Below are 18,457 nucleotides of genomic sequence, written 5' to 3' on the forward strand. Positions count from 1 at the left end.
GCCCTGTACTAGCAATAGTGGGATGAAACTAGTTTATTTTCTTAGGATTTGGGACTCGATCTTAGACCCTTCAAGCCTGAGTGCTTCTATCTGAGGTCTGCCTGTGCTGCGCTATGTATAAATCAGATAAATCACGCTGAGACCTCCTGTTACAATCTTATAGCTTGATATACAAGAAAATATTGTTCCTAAAAAGAGAAAAAAAAAGAAAATATTGTTCTTTAACAAGGAAGAAATATGTCAACCCCATGCATATAATATAGCTAAATTCTGTATCCAGTAAATGTACAATAGAGTCACTGAAAAATCAAGCTTTTTCCATCAGGAGCAATACTGAATATACTTTTTAGGAAGCCACCTTTGCTCTATGACTTCATTTTATATTACACAACATTCTTTGAATATTACTTTGACAGTGTTAAATGGTTTCTGTTGCTAGTTAACCAAAGTCATAGACATAAATGTAAGGTGAGCTGGCAATACATAAATAAAATTGCCTTCCTAGTTCACTGATCTCTGTCCGCTTATCTTCTGTGGTTTCCACATTCATATTTCACAGATGAGGCTGAAGATTTGAAAATTTGGAGGTCCTGATGGAAGAACTGCAGCAATCTGGGCAGAGTGACCCTGAGCTTGATCCAGGCAGGCTCTCAGTTTAATCCTGACTCATATTTTCTGGCTCCATATAAGGAGGTAAGTCAGTGAGGATTGCTGATGACCGTGCAGAGGTGGTAATAGGATTTTGATCCTCCCCCTCTGTCAGCTGGTGTTTGTTTTCAGGCAAAAGAAAGATGAGGATATGGTTTCTTTGTCTTCCCTTACCTACCTTGGAGGGATATTTTCTTCATAGAAAACTTTCTATGTTTCCATAGGAAATAGTACCTACATCTGTGGATTGGTTCAGAAAAAAATACATATATATTCTATCAGAGCCGGAGAGATAATAGCTTGGCGGTAGGGCATATTTGTCTTGCATGAAGCCAACACAGGACAGATGGTGGTTCGAATCCCGGCATCCTAAATGGATCCCTGAGCCTGCCAGGAGCGATTTCTTAGCTCAAAGCCAAGAGTAAGCCCTGAGCGCTGCCGGGTGTGACCCCAAAATAAAAATATATCTATTCTTCCCAGCTCCAGTGGAAACTTGTCCTATGGCATCTTTTAACCTGAAACTCCATTAAGATCCTGTTGTTCTATTTGGCCCTAAAGGCTACAGTAAAAGAATAAATTTAACTTTCCAAAAGCACTGATAAATGTTAATGAAGTGTTTTTCCCCTTAATTTGGGGGTTATTTCTATTGATTATCAGGGGTTACTTTTGTCTCTGCTCTCAGGGATAACTCTTGATAGGGTTTGGGGACATAAAGGATCAGCCAAGTTCAAGGCAAGCATTCTATGCACTATATTGCCACTCGGCACCTGATGAAGAAGATTTGAATTTTATTTTATATTTTGGATTGGTGATCACACCCAAAGATACTCAGGAGTAACTTCTGGCTCTGCAGTCAGGAATTACTCCTGATAGAGCTCAGGTGTTCATACAAGATGCCAAGATTTGAATAGGTGTGCCACATGCAAGGCAAGCACGATGCCCATCATACTATCTCTCCATCCCTGATGATTTTTAAAGTAAAGGTTATTAGATATAAATTAGAGAGCTCAAAAAAAGAAATTTATGACAGTCAACCTGTTTTTTTCACTTTTTATTTTTGGAGAGGAGCACAATTTGGAAGTGCTCAAGACATACTCCTGGCTCTGCATTCAGAAAATACTCCTTGCAAAGTTCAAAGGACTTATGGGGGCTGGGACTTGAAATCCGGGCAGCCTCAGAAATGAAAAAGCCTTACTTGCTGAACTATTGCTCCTGCCTCATGACTTCTGTTTTATTATTTTCCCTTCCCTATCTTAATATCGTCTATTTTGTGTCAAACTGTTCAGCAACACGTTAAATAATAAAAAGTAGGGTGCACTTTTAGATTGGTTTTATGAAAATTCAGTGGTGTTCAAGCGTTATTAACAATCATCAGAATTTCGTGGCATGTGCTTGTGTTTGAAGGAAGAGTAGGAGAGCTTGTATAAATAAGATTTTAAGGACCATATCAGCTTATTTTTATTTAGCAGAAATGGACACTGCTAGAGTATGACTTTTTTGGTAAGTATTCCAGTGATAGTGTAACCAGGTGTGGGATAGAGGCATGGAAGAGGCAGGATCGTAAAGATGATTTTGTCATTTAAAAATTTTATTCATATGGGTTATAACCAATAAAATAGCAAAAATAGTTGAGAGTAGGATATAGTATATATAAGTATTACATATATATTATATAAGTATATATAAGTATTATATATATATATATATATATATATATATATATATATATATGCAGGATATAACAATCCTGCTTAGAGATCCAAGTAGAAAACTGGAAGAATTCATATAGTAAACAGAAGACATGGAATGCAGGAGGGCAGTCAGTGTGAAAAAACTGTAAAAAATTGATTTGTATTAACAAACAGTGGAGACTACAATATGATAAGTCAGACCAGTGACGAACATAATCAGAGATGTGTCACTAGTAGCTGAAGGCCAGAGAGAGAGAAGTAACAGATGACACAGCAAGTAACCTGAACAGTGAAGCATGGCCAGACAGAGTGGCAAGAACAAGCTAATGTCAAGCAATTGATTCTTAAGAGCATGGTCTGTAGGTTGCAAATATATCAAAGGTCTGAATTTATCACATAATCATCTATAGCTGTAAAGGAAGCTGTGCAGTTAAATGCTTAGTTTTAATTTATGTTCTCTAGGTAATGCAAAAGGACAGAAAAATAAATATTGGTGACGTTCAATAATCATTCACACAAGCAGGTTAGTTTCCAAAGTTTATTATGAATAATATCTTATTCTCAACATGAGAAAAATAATATGGTCAGTCTTATTTCCTTTTTCACATGAATACACTAGGAGCTAGGAGGTACAACTTGCAAGTGACAGTTTCTGACTTGGCACACTTATACTTTGACTGTAAACTTCCTGTTCTTAAAAATCAAGGGAATGATTTGATTAAGACATACTCTATTAAGACAATAAAAAGGGGCTGAAGAGATAGCATGGAGGTTGTTGCATGCCTTACATGCAAAAGGACAGTGGTTCAAATTCTGGCAACCCAAATGGCCCCTCGAGCCTGCCCGGAGCAATTTCTGAGAGTAGAGCCAGGAGTAATCCTTGAGTGCTGCTGAGTGTGACCCAAAAAGCAAAACACACACACACACACACACACACACACGACAATATAAAATCAAACTTTCAACACTTACCTGATTATATCTCATGCTAGAATAACTAGTTCCATATTCCTATGACTACTAAGAGTCCCCTTTCTCTATATCACTCCATATTCTCATCTCTTTTTGATTGGAAAGAAGTTTATAAGTCTTTCCCCATGCCCCCCAGGGACTATCTCTGAGCATAGAGCCAGGAGCACCCTCTGAGCGCTGCCTGGAGTTACCCAAAAGAAGCAAAAACAAATCAAATAAAAAAAAAAACAAAAACAAAACAAAACAAAAAATCAAAACAAAACAAAACAAAAACAAATGGACAAGATCAAAAAGAAAAGAAGATAAAGAAAAAAAAACTAAAAGGGAGGAAGTGAAACAGGACATTATTTTATTTTTGGGGAGAAACAGGGTAAGAGGTAGTGTTATATAGGTCTATACTTATGATGAAAGTATAGGCTTCCCCATTGTCTTTTGAGATTTCCTTGTGAGGTATGAGGTCCAGGCAGGGAGGTCTTGGGTAGGGTTCTTGCCGTGGGGGTCCTTTGGAGCTACTTCCAGTATCAAGCCACAGTCCCCATTAGGGAGAGGTGATTAGGAGGGCCACACTGCATGAGTCAGTCGGGGTGTTGGTTGTATTTTCTTGCCGGGAACGAGGTGAGAGCTTGAGTGGGTGTCTCTTCACTTGGGTAGTGGGTACTGGTTCGTTGGGGTAGGAGATCGGTCTTGATGCCTAATAGATTAAGAACTGAGGGTGAAGAGTTACAATGTGGTGGAAATTTTGGGCGTGGGATTGAGGGGTGAAGGGATAGTCGGATTTCTGGAGGAGGAGGAGGAGGGAATAATATATAGGAGGGGTTATATGGGGTATATGTATGGGTTGTTTGTGGTTTAGGTTTGTTCCTTAAGGAGGATTCCTATCTCTGAGTGCTCTTGCCCACATATAAACATATAGAAGTTAGCTTAGGTGTATATTAATGTAGAGAGGTGTGGAGGGCAAGAGGTGCGCTGAGTACAGAAACATAGGTAAATATAGTACTTGTAAGGAAAGGAAACTAAAAGATCAACTTTTGGATATGTATAGGTTTCGTGTCTCGAGTACTGACCGCTGTGTTAGTGAGGTCTATCTATATAGGTGTTTAACTTTTGCAGTATTGTCCACAGCACCCTATAAGTCAGCTTTCCTTTCCTATAGAGGAGGTAACCATGTGGTTTTTATTTGACATAGATTGAATTGATGATAGTAAGGAGGAGAAGGTGGAAGAAGAGGGAGACAGGAAGTGGGAGAAGGAAAAACAAAACAAAATAAACCAACAATCAAACAACAACAACAACAACAACAAAAATACCAAATAATGAGAACAGAGGGTACAAGAGCAAGGGCCTGTTAGTTTGCTTGAACATGTTCAATGCTTAGGCCCTGTAGTAAAAATCTGTAGGTCACGGTTATTACTTCAGTGATCTGGCTGGTCATGTGCTTCAGGTCCTAAAAGAAGGCATAATCTAGAGATAAAGGGCATATTAAAGAGTTTTATCTGGCCATTTTCATGATTCAAGCTGAGTAGGGTGCCTCGTGTGACTGAGCACTGAGGTACCACCATAGAATGTTCACCCTTTGTCTCCAGGAACCCCTGTGGACAGAAAAACTGAGAGGTTATTTTAAATGTGGCAAGGTTAAGGCATTCAAATATAATGTTTTGAAGTGTTTCCTTTGGACTCAGTAATTTATCGTCATAATCTTTACCTGTAATCCTGTATAAGATCCCTAGTAAATTATTATGGGCCTTTGTAGTAAAAGCGATAATTACATACTTGTTCTCTCTATGCTGCTGTTTCTGCTGTTGCTGGTTTCTTTATGATATAATGTGTAGTCGGGCTTTGTGTTGTTTCTCTTCCCTTTGTTTTGGGCTCTACTCCCTAGTTTATGGTGATTATTACAGTGTTTGAGGTTTCTATCCTGTTTCACCTGTTATTTAATTGCGGGGTATTGGTTGTATATCTGGTGCATATTCCAGGTACTTCAAAATAGTGGTATCATTCTGTGTTTATCTTTCGTCTTCTGGCTTGCTTCATTTAACATAATATGTTCTAGGTCCATCCACATTGCTGCAAAGTCTGTGATTGTATCATTTCTGACTGCTATGTAGTATTCCATTGTGTATAGATACTACATCTTAATGATCCACTTATCTGTTGTTGGACATCAAGGTTGGTTCCAAGACTTGGCTATTATACTGAGTGCTGTGATAAATAGTGGGGTGCACACATACTTTGGGATGAATGTCCTTCCGACTTGGGGGTAGATACCTAGAAGAGCAATTGCTAGGTCAAATGGGAGCTCAATTCTGAGTTCCTTGAGCACTCTCCAGACTATTCTCCATAGGTGTTGGACTAGGGGGCATTCCCACCAGCAGTGGATGAGAGTGCCTTTCATACCGCATCCCCGCCAACACAGATTGTTCCCATTATTTTTTATGTGAGCCATCCTCACTGGTATAAGGTGGTATGTCATTGTTGTCTTGATTTGGATTTCCCTAATGATGAATGAAGGTGAGCATGTTTTCATGTGTTTGTTGGCCATCTTTCGGTCTTCCTCGGAGAAGTGTTTATTCATTTCATCTCCCCATTTTTCTATGGCTATTTTTGGTTTTGGGGGACTCAGCTTTCTGGGTGCTTTGTATATTCTGGTTATCAGCCCAAAGTGATTATTTTAATACAGAATTTTCTAGCAGTCTTTTAGTTTAATCTTTGGTAGAAAGATTGGGAAAGAGGAGAGTTATTTCTGAATACTTAGTGACTGTAGGAGATTTGAAAGATTGTTAATCTTTCAGCTGAGTCTGAGAGAGCCCATTTTAATCAGAATTTGTGTGGAAATAATCTTTTTCAATTTTGGACTAATTCGTTCAAAATCGAGGCAGTGATTTTTGAAAGTCTGTGTTAAGATGGAGTTTAAAGGGATGAAACAGGCTGAAATCATCCCAGAAGAGTAAAAAAAAAAAACAACAACAACAACATAGTAGTTCTGAATGGTGCTCTTATATAACTTAAGTATATAGCTTAACTTTATGGATGGAATTGTCTGAACATCTTCACCATTTTATTTGAGTTAGTGAAGACTCTCTGATGTTACCCCGTACATGACCTTTGGAAATTAGAACGAAAGTAAAATGATCGTGACTAGATAAAAAACTTTGCTAGAATAAAAAAACATAGAGGCAAATATCAGAATGAAAGGTCTCCAAAGAAGAGCTCAAAGGACTTGGGGACTACTTCTGGTAGTACTTGGTCCAGCTCTGTCAGCCTAGTGAGTTAATGTTCACCTGACATTGCAAAGCTTCGTAGGCCATGTGATGCGGAGAACCACCAGAGACATGCACGATACTGCTCCAAGGGCCATTTTGCACCAGAAATATAACTAAGAGCCCACAACAGACAAGCATTTCATCCATTGTTGCTACCTTTCTGGCCTCAAAGATTAATTTCATATAGATTTATTTAGGATGCTGAAAAGTAGAGCTACGGAGTAAAATACACACTAGTCTATATGAAGAAGAGGTGATTGTTAATTAACATGTGAGACAAGGGATAAGTTAGGTTCATTTATAATATTTGAGAGTCAATTCCAAGATATTATTAGACAAACTAGAAATTTAGGGAGAAAATAGGAAAGCAAATGTTTATGAAGGTTTTAAATAAAAAAGAAAATATGAGTGGATAGAAAAAGAGTGGTAAATGTTAGTATTATCACTTCTGGTGGGAATGCTGACTGAACCAGTCTTTTTGGAAAAAATATATGAATATTTCTCAAAAAACTAGAAGTTGCATTTCCATATCCAAGTAATTCCACTCCTATGATATACCCTAGAGAACCAAACGCAAAGTGTAAAAAAGACATCTGCACCCTATATTCATTGTTCACAATAGCCAAAATCTGGAAACAACCCAAGTACCTGAGTATAGATTAGTGGCTAAAGAATCTGGTACATCTACACAATGGAATACTGTGCATCTGCTAGGATAAATAAACTCAAATTTTTCTTATACGTAGATGTATATGGAAGATAGAATGTTGAGTAAAATGAGTCACAGAGATAGACATCGAATAACCTTACTATTTGTAGAAAACAAAAAAAAAAAGATGTATGATATTAATATCCAGAAGTGAAAGAGGTGAGGACCACCTCAATGGTAAGAAGCTTGCCACAAATAGTGGAAGAGTTCAGTTAGGAAAGAGGAGAGACCACTGTGACAATAATATCGGCAATGTTCACTCTGGACAAGAACTGGGTGCTTAAAGTAGATAAAATAATATTCATGATTCCCCTTCAATAACAATATTGTAAATCATAGTGTCTAAAAGGGAACAAAATGGAAGAAAGTGAGGGAAGGAATGTTCATGAGTTCTGAGAGACAGAGAGGAGAGAGAGAAAGTGTGTGTGTGTGAGAGAGAGAGAGATAGAGAGGAGAGAGAGAGAGTGAGAGAGAGAGAGAAGAAAAATGTCAATCTTGGAGGAAGGCAGAAGAGAGGCATGTGGGAGTGAGGGAAACAGGACATTGGTGGTGGGAAATGTACACTGGTGAAAGGATGGGTGTTGTACAACACATGACTGAAACTCAATTATGAACAACGTTGTAACTGTGTATCTAATGGTGATTCAATTAAATAATTTATTTATTAAAAACAGAAAAAAATAGTATATTCAGCAATATTCAGGTCTAGAGAATAATTCTCAGAAAATTTGTGCTATACCAGTGTTGAATCCCTGAGCAAAACTGTCTACTGGAGGAGTCCTGAATTTGTAAGAATTAACTTGTTTGATCATTATCTGAGAATATCACATGAGTAAGTGGCTTTCCTGCCTACACTGCTCAGAAAGGAACTTAGGGCTGTCAGTCAACCAAGTTTTCTTGCAGGTCTCAGTGGTGTTTCCATAGCTACCACAGCTGTACCTTTGCTCTTTGACTTTAGAGAAATTCTTTCTCCATCTAGACTTCAGAATGTTTTATAAGACAAAATGGTTTTATGTAGATAAATTTTAGGTCCTACAATCTCTTCCAGTCTCTTACTTTATAGAGTTTCAGTTTTTAATTCCTACAGGGTGGATTCATGTGGCTTGTCTTAAAAATTCTGGTGGGGCAAGGGAATGAATGTCTGAGAGAGAAAAGAAAAATCATTCTGTCAGGTATGTTCTTTCTATCTAAGACCTCTTTTCTATGCTCCAACTTAGGCAAATGGTTGGTCACAGCTTCAGTCTAATGTAATCTAATCTATCAAAGAGGTAATGAACTATAAAAGTGTGGATTCAATTACAATTTGAGAGGAGTTTGTGTTGGCTGGAGTCTGGTGCTAATCAGAGAATAGAAACTCAGACTAGGTTGAAAGGTCCCATCTGTGCTTTAGCAAGTCTGCCATTAGGGGCTGGGCAAAATCTTGCAGAATACAATGTGGAAAACAAAAAGCAATATTAACAAATTTTTTAAGAGAGAGAAGTATTCAGTCACTCGGGTTTAGATTTTGTCTTCCTTTATTTTAATTTAAGACAGAGCCAAATAAAACATATATATTTTTAATATTCTTCCATTTTTCCACATGTAAAGACCAGGATTGTGCAGAATATTTGTAACCCTGACATTTTTCTCTTGATCAAAATCTCTAGGTGTTGCTTCTGCGGCTGCCTCTTGCCATTGATGATGGTTCTCCCTGAGAGAATGTAGTATTAAAAATGAAAAAATATATAAAAAAAGACAAACTGAACTTTTTTTTTAATTTTTAATTATGAGAACAAAGATGCAAAGAGAGAGCACAAGGTAAAGTTACAGTGGAAGGACAATTACCCATAAACAGAATTCTCAGTAGTCCCATTGCTGATATCTTAACTTTGAACTTTCAGCCAAAGAACATTAAGAAAAATAAAACAGAACCCATGTACATTTACTTTGTCCCTCAAGTCTCCAGATTGTAGTACATAATATTTCTTAGCAGCACACAAAGCAATCTAAAGACATAAAACTTATGTAACTCCTTAAACATTGAAGACAAAGTACTTTTTTACATTCCCATGCACATGCATATTAGTTTAAGTTAACCTCAAAAGTTTAAGTGGGTTGTTTTTCTTAAAGATTAGAGTCAAAGAAGCACAGTAAAAACGGTGTTAGAGTGGCAATTATTGTTTGCATAGGCCCACCAAAATATGAGGGACATGGAAAGGAAAAGCCTTGGCCTAAATACAAGGAGACCCTACCCCTGAAGTTTTCTGGCAAAAGACCAACTCTAGGCTCCAGGAAAACTAGACAAACTGAACTTTTATCCATCAAGATTTTTTCTGGGGATATCATAGATATAGCACAGCAGGTAGGGTGTTTGCCTTACATGTGCCCACCTGGATTCTATCCCTGACATTACATATGGTCCCCTGAGTCAGCCAGAAGTAATTTCTGAGCACTGAGCAAGGAATAAATCCTGAGCATAGCCAAAACAAACAAACAAACAAACAACAACAACAAACCAAAAAATCAAGATTTTTCAGAAAGTAGATGAATAAAAGTTGGTCACACTGTTAGTTAAATCGGTGTTGGAAATTGTATGCTTGGTGCAATTATTATGAATAATGTTAGAAATTATGGTGCTAAAAGTGTAAAATCAAGTATTTTCAATAAAGCACTTTTTCCCTGCAGTGCTAGACTATAATTATGCTTACCTTGGGTGTTTCCATGTAAGGTGTCAATTTGAAGAAACCAACAAAATTATTTGCTTGTCTGGAAAATATACATGAGCTTAATTATAAAATTGTGTCAACATTCATCAAAAATATAACAGTCTAGTATGAACTTATTTATTTTAATTATTTTAACTTTCATAAATAAATAATTGAATTGTTCATAATCCCTAAATTTGCCTCTTATTAGCAATATGATTTTGGTTATATACAAATTCTTTTTGTCTTAGTTTCTTTATCTTTAAAACACATAAGATAATTTATCTTCTTCAAAGATACTTTGCAAAAATATTGTGTGGTAAGTTAAGTGTTACCTAAATATTTGCCATGTTTATCACTATTATTGTCAAATATCATTAAATATAAAGAAATTTAATTAAAATACCTATATGAATCACTTATGTTTCATTATTTAATCTGTGTAGGTTTCTTTGGTAAAAAAAATTTAAGTGGCTTCAACCTTTCTTGTTTTAATTGATAATTCTGTGTCAAGAACCAAGATCATAGAATTCTGAAGATTTAAAACATGTCAGAAAAAAGCTAGTGCTGTATCTTTATACAGTTTCTCATATTAGATTGCTTTAACTTGAATTTAAGAACACCTGGGTCATGTCAGGAATAAAAAGTCATACACCCCATTAAGGAGTTGGAACTATACTCAAGAGGGCTTCTGTTTATTTTAAAATCAAGCAAACATGAAATCAGATGCAAAATTAAACCCAGATTATCATATAATCACATTAGTGGACTAATTGAGTCAGGAGCTTAGCACTTTGGGTAATAAGGTTGTAGCCTTTAAAGGCAGAGTAAGAGAAAATCCAAATTTATCTTTCCTTCTGTTTCAATGAAGAACAGAGGGTTCTGGGACCAGATGTGTGCAGGGTTCCATCCACACAGTTAGCACAGTATCACTTACTCTAGGGGGCCTATAAAAGGGATTAAGAGTCATAGAGTGAGTATAGCAGCCCCCTAAAGCCAGGGGGATTAGCATCTGATGCAGTCAGCTTTGCAGAAAATCAAATGAGCATCTTTGCTTTACATATATATATATATATTATATATATATATATATATATATATATATATATATATATATATATATATATATATATATATATATATATATATGGTGACATTTTTTTCCATCCTGAGAAGCTAGGTTGAGGACAGGAACTTTGGACCTACAGGTATTTATCAGGTGTGTGTGTGTGTGTGTGTGTGTGTGTGTGTGTGTGTGTGTGTGTGAGAGAGAGAGAGAGAGAGAGAGAGAGAGAGAGAGAGAAGGAGGGAAGGAGGGAAGGAGGGAGGGTGGAAGGGTGGAAGGGAGAGAGGGTAGGAGGGAGATGGAGAGGGAGAGGGAGAGGGAGAGTAAGTGAGAGAAAAAGAGAGAAAGAAGACTGCAATAGGAGCAGACTGGGAGTTGGGTGGGAGGAGAGGATAGAGGCAATTGATTAAATTGGTGGTGAAAAATGAATAATGGTGAAAGGTTTTGGTTTTGGGTGTTGGAACATTGTATAATAGTCAAAACTCAACTATCAATTTTTAACTCTGTATCTCACAGTGATTTATTTTTTGATAAACGAGTAATGAAAAACCTTTAGGTTCTTAGAAAGAAGTGCAATTGCACAGCAATCAGATACCATTATATACTATGCTAAGAATTCTACTTTATAAAAATTTTGAACCTGAAAAATAAAAAAATATTCCTCTCTTCTTTCTGCAATTTTGTTCATTTTACTCAGTTTCCTTTTATCTATCTCCCCTCCTAGAACTAACCCCAAATATATTAATTGAAGCTAGTTCCTTATCTCTTAAGTTCTAGAAAACAAATAAATAAATAGAAAAGAGCCATAAAGTCCTAAATTCTAGCATCCTCCATTTGTTTGGAGCTTTGTACTTATTATACTCATCCACAAATGCAAGCATATTTATTTATTTAACAGTTCTAACTTCCTGCCTCAATCACTCCAATATATTGAAAATTACTAAAATGGATCTGAATTTAGTAAGTTACTTATCTGATTGGTTATAAATTTATCTAGTTGGAGCCAGAGCTATAGCACAGCAGTAGGGCATTTGCCTTATATGCAGCTGGCCCAGGTTTGATCCTGGAATTCCATATGGTCCTCCTAGCCAGGAGCAATTTCTGAGCACATAGCTAGGAGTGAGCCCTGAGCATCACTGGGTGTGGCCACAATACAAAAAATGATAATAAAATAAAAATATTCATCTTGTTTCAGTGTTTCAATTTTGCTGCTAAGTATGAAGAGATATTTGGTAACTAGAGATCATGATTCCAGATCTAGTTACTGAATATTGAAGCAAAACCAAGGGCCATTTACTTCCTTAATAGCTTTTTCACTCTCCCATCACCCTGCTTTCACTTTTCATTTCTCACTTCCTTCTGATATGTTTTAACATCTCATAAAATTGAAATAGCATCTATAGAAAATTATATTCATCTTAAAGTGGAACATTTTCTCCCCTTTTAAATTTATTCTCTCACTACATTATCCAAGTATTCAGAAAGCTTTTAAAAATACTCATTTTTCCTCTCTTCTCTCAGGCATAGGAAAAACAAAATATATTCTAGCAGCTTCCATCTCCCTACTTCACATGTCCCCTGAAACACAACCAACTTTTCAGAAATAAAAATATAGTATTTTATTGTTTGATTTTTGAAGGTTACTAGCAAATGGCAAGCACATCATTCACCTGCTCACCTTTTCTCTACAAAGAGAACAATCCTAATTACTTAATCCCAAAATAATATTGCCTTTGTACATTATGATATTTTCTCTTGGGGCTTTGGACATGATATTACCAATACCAGGGACACATTAACATTTCCATGTCCATCCCTCTCTTTGGCTTGATTTTGTTGCCATGTGGAGTGGGCGGGTCCCCCACTTAGTTGTGTTGTTCACTAAGGGTGTGCATGTCTTTTGTGGTTCACACATTTGGTGCTCCCAGAAAGCACAATGGGGTCACATTTGATGCTGTGGGGTATTTCTTGAGTTCAAATGCTTGGCATCAGGTTTGCATGGCAAAGGGTTCTATGGCTACCTCTCTGGACAGATGGGCATTTTCACACAGAGATCTGGCTATATTCAAAGTCAGTAGCTGGTCTGTTTGATGAAGGTGTAACTCGCTCAGTCTTTTAGGGTGACATATTTTCTCTGAGTGCACTTAGGTTGACATGGGTTCATTCATTACTCGGGGCTTCTATGACATGGTGAGGGGATTGGAAATAGTGAGGGCTCACTGGTGTTCTATTCCAGAACTAGACCCCACTCTTATTTTGTTGCTGGCTCATGAAAAACTTTTTTCAAGGTGCCAGTCTGGTATTCATACCCCATCTGTCAGAATTTCAGTTCCAGTCCTGCCTCTCATTCAAGCAGTGGGCAGCCCCTTTCAGGACTACCTCCACCTCCCTCTCACCCAGTTTCTACACCCAAACAATCAGACCAAGTCATGTTGATTGTTTCCTATGGAAATCAGTCATATGGAGCCCCAGAGGGAATAGCTCTGCTCTCTTGTATTCACTTTGTTCCCGAGAGGACAGGGATTTGGGGGAAGGCAGTTGATTGCCCTTCACGTATGCTTGAGTGCAAATTGGACAAGGATACTGAAACTAGAAAAGGGGGATAGAGTATTTAGAGTGGATTAGGATAGAAAGTTCTAAGGTTAAAAAGGGTAGTAGCAAAGACAATTTCTGGAGACAAGTTTCAGATTTTCAGATTTCCGAGAGGCAACTAAATCACAACCAATAAGCTGATTGTATGAGACTATTAACATGGAAGTAAGATAAACAGACATTGTATTTGTCATACCATTCTTACACCAAGAATTCCATAAGCAAACAACATAAAATTTTGTGTTGTATTGTTTTCAGGTATTTGTTTCTCTTTTGTTCTGTTGGATAAAACTGGACATCATTTTCCCCTGTAAAAATTGGTTAGATATTCAGTGATGTTCAAAGAACCAGAGCATAGTACTTTTCAGGTAAAGCATTGTATGTTTGACACCTATTTTGAGCTGTCATAAGGCTATTGTTTCTAATACTTTCATATTACTTTAAAACTACAATATACTTGCTTTGCAATAAATCATCTATATCTATACTTGTTGCTCATCTTATATTTTCAAATGTGCCTTGTGCATAGCTCTATGACATTTTAAAATGTAAGATACATATTAAAGTACATAGTTGATTATCTAAAATAACATTATTCCTACAAATATGTATAATTTGCTTTTTGTTTTGTTTTGTTCTTTTGTGGGGGGCACAATTGGAGGCACTTGGGGGCTACTCCTGGTCTGCTCTTGAACAGGGTTGCCTGCTTGCAAGGCAAATATCCTACCCACTCTGCTTTCAAGCTTGCCCTTATAAATTTGAGGCTGAGATAAATTTGAGGTTCTTAGACCCAGAACCTGTATCTTCTTCCCAAAGTATAGATGACAAGGTTTAAGTGTTGGATCTGTGGGGAGTGAACAGGCTTATCTAGATAGCTGTGGTTTTATTTAATGATATGTTGAAAAAAATATCTCAATTCGTTTGTTGTTGTTTTGGGGCCACACCTGGAGGTGCTCAGGGCTTACTCTTGGTTCTATGCTCAGGAATCACTCCTGATAGGTTCAGCTGTATCAACCATCCATGGTAAAGCTGTGTTTAAAGCATCCTACTCACTGTACTATTGCTTTGGCCCCAGGAGTTCTAGAATGTAATAAACCCATTCGTTTTCTTTAATTTGCCTACTGTTTATTTTTGATGGCACCTTATTAGAACACTTTCTGCTTGTTATAGTGTATAAGAATTTTCCACTTTGAATTAAGTAGTAATATTCAGACACTTGGATTCAAAACCTTCACAAAACAATTTTATCTATCATGTTATTTATTATCTAAATTATTCCTGATAATATAGTTTATGGGTTTGTCAATGGGACTACTTATTCATCTCATCAATGTAAACTTTGTTTTTGGACTTCTTTAATACAGTGTTCTCATTTCAATGGTTTTCCATACATTGTATCTTCCCCTCATCCTCATCTAGTCACAGAACTATCTCAAGCTTTCCTCTATTCTTGAATCAGATGAGGTTTGCATCATTTCATCAATTTTTAAATCTATGACGTTCAGACTTCATTAGAATTATTTTCAGTGTTCTATGTTATTTTTTCCTTACTAATATTTATCAGCATCCTGATTAGACACTCTTTTATGCTCTCAGATATTAAAAAACAAATCCAGATTTTCTGCATGCAGGACATTCACGTTCCTGTTGAGCCACATCCCTGGCCTTGGTGACTTCTTATCCTCACTCTTTCCCATTTAATCAGATGCTATCTATGCAAAATGCTTTATTTTCACTAATAATAGCTATAATAGAAATTCAAGTATATGTACATTTCCAACCTTGGCTATGAATTGATTCATATGGAATGTTAAAATTTCTTGAATTGGCCACTGAACTTCGCTGGATCTCAGATGCCAGCACCCTTCTGCCTCTCTACTCTGCTGTCCTGCATTTCCGGCCTGATTTCACCCTTGGTGTGGCTCATCAACCAGCCGTCCTTCCTGTGAGCTTTCCGGGGAGTCTGCCTTCCCGTGAGCCTTCCGTGGAGGTGAGTCGACACGCCCAGAAAGGGAGGAGCCACTGAACTTCGCTGGATCTCAGATGCCAGCATCCTTCTGCCTCTCTATTCTGCTGTCCTGCATTTTCGGCCTGATTTCACCCTTGGTGAGGCTCATCAGCCAGCCTGCCTTCCTGTGACACGCCCAGAAATAGAGGAGCTACTGAACTTCGCTGGATCTCAGATGCCAGCACCCTTCTGCCTCTCTACTCTGCTGTCCTGCATTTTTGGCCTGATTTCATCCTGGGTGCGGCCCATCTGCCAGCCTGCCTTCCTGTGAGCCTTCCGTGGAGGTGAGTCGACACGCCCAGAAGGGGAGAAGCCAGAGGAGCACGGTTGCTCCGCTCCCCTTCGCGACGGTGCACAGCATTTAGCCGATGAATACAATCACAACACGTAGAAAAACACGCAGTACTAGTGTGACAATGGGGAAACAACACGGGCCAGTGCCAGACATAGAGAATGAAGATGGCAACTCTGATGACTTGAACATGACCAACCACCTAGTCAGTCTCTCAGATAAGGAGTTTAGAGTTGCAATATGGAACATGTTCAAAGAACTTAAACAAAGTATAGAAGAGAAAACTAAAAAGAATCAGGAGAATATGAAGATAGAAATGAGAAAACTCCAAACAGAAATTTCAGATCAAATAACAGGTCTGAGAAACTCAGTAGATGAATTGAAGAAAAACATGTTTGAGATTTCCCACAGGATAACAGCAGCTGAGGATAGAATCAGTACACTGGAAGATGAGATACATAACAATTACATACAGCAGAAGAAATTGGGAAAAAAGCCTCAAAGCAAATGATCAAACAATGGAAAAATTACTCAAAGAATGGGAACAGATGAAAATAGAAGTCTATGATAAGCTCAACAGAAACAACTTAAGAATCATTGGAGTCCCAGAGACTCAGGAAGAAAATCTCCAGGAAGAATCAACAGTCAAGAACATCATTAAAGAGAAACTACCAGAGATAATGAATACATGTGATCAAATCCTGCATGCCCGAAGAGTGCCAACTAAAAGAGACCCCAGAAAAAACACCCCAAGACACATCCTAGTCACAATGACGAATCCCATAGATAGAGACAGAATTCTGAAAGCAGCAAGATCGAAAAGAGAAATTACATTCAAGGGAACATCCTTGAGATTTACTGCAGACCTGTCACCAGAAACACTCAAGGCCAGAAGGCAGTGGTGGGACATAGTGACAAAACTCAATGAAATAAATGCTTCGCCTAGAATACTGCACCCAGCAAAACTCACTTTCAGGTTTGAAGGAACAATACATAGTTTCACAGACAAACAACAGCTCAAAAACTTCACAGACTCAAAATCATTCTTAAAAGAAAAACTGAACGGCATACTTTAAGACAAGGCTTACCAACAGACACACCAAACTTTAATATAAAGATGGCACTAACTCCCAGGACAATTCTTTCTCTCAATGTCAATGGACTAAATGCACCAGTTAAGAGACACAGAGTGGCTAAATGGATCAAAAAACTCAATCCAACCTTCTGCTGCCTACAAGAAACGCACCTGAATAGTCAGAACAAACATAGACTCAAAATAAAAGGCTGGAGGAAAATCATCCAAGCAAACAACACCCAAAAAAAAGCAGGAGTGGCCATATTAATATCAGATGATGCAAACTTTATACTTAGAAAAGTTGTAAGGGACAAAGATGGACATTTTATATTAATCAAGGGATATGTACAGCAGGAAGAAATCACCCTCCTAAACATATATGCACCGAATGAGGGGCCAGCAAAATATTTAATACAACTGTTGACAAATCTGAAAAATAATATCAATAACAACACAATAATTGTGGGAGACCTCAACATGGCATTGTCAACACTAGACAGGTCAACCAGACTGAAACCCAACAAGAATATACTAGACCTGAGGAGAGAAATGGAAGAAAGAGGCCTAGTAGATATATACAGGACACTCCACCCCCAGAAGCCTGGATACACATTTTTCTCTAATGTACATGGGACATTCTCTAGGATAGACTACATGTTAGCACACAAAATATACCTCCATAATATCAAGAGGATAGAAATTTTGCAGGCTGCCTTTGCTGACCACAAAGCCCTGAAATTATATATAAACTCCAAAGGGACACAGAAGAAAAATTTTAACACCTGGAAGTTAAATAGCCTCATACTGAATAATCAGTGGGTCCGAGATGAAATCAAAGAGGAAATCAAAACCTTCCTGAAAACAAATGACAAGGGAGACACAAATTATCAGAACCTATGGGACACAGCAAAAGCAGTACTGAGAGGAAAATTTATAGCTTTGCAAGCACACATCAGGAAAGAAGAAGGGGCATACCTGAATAGCTTAATGACGCAGCTCATAGAATTAGAAAGTGCTCAACAAAAGGATCCAAAAATAGGGAGGCAGAAGGGAATAACAAAGCTGAGAGCAGAAATCAATGAAGTGGAAACCAGAAAAACCATCCAAAAGATCAACGAAAGCAGAAGTTGGTTCTTTGAAAAAATAAACAAGATTGATAGACCACTGGCAAAACTAACAAAGAAAGAAAGAGAGAGAAACTTGATAACTCGTATTAGGAATGAAAAAGGAGAGATCACTACTGATATGGTAGAGATTCAAAGGGTAATCAGAAACTACTTTGAGAAACTCTATGCCACTAAAAATGAAAACCTGGAAGAAATGGATAAATTTTTGGAATCTTATAATCTTCCACGATTGAATGAAGAGGATGTAGCATATCTAAACACACCCATTACTATTGAGGAAATTAAGAAAGTAATCAAATGTCTGCCCAAAAACAAAAGCCCAGGCCCAGATGG

Source organism: Suncus etruscus, chromosome 11, assembly GCF_024139225.1.
Source record: "Suncus etruscus isolate mSunEtr1 chromosome 11, mSunEtr1.pri.cur, whole genome shotgun sequence".
NCBI classification, from domain to species: domain Eukaryota; kingdom Metazoa; phylum Chordata; class Mammalia; order Eulipotyphla; family Soricidae; genus Suncus; species Suncus etruscus.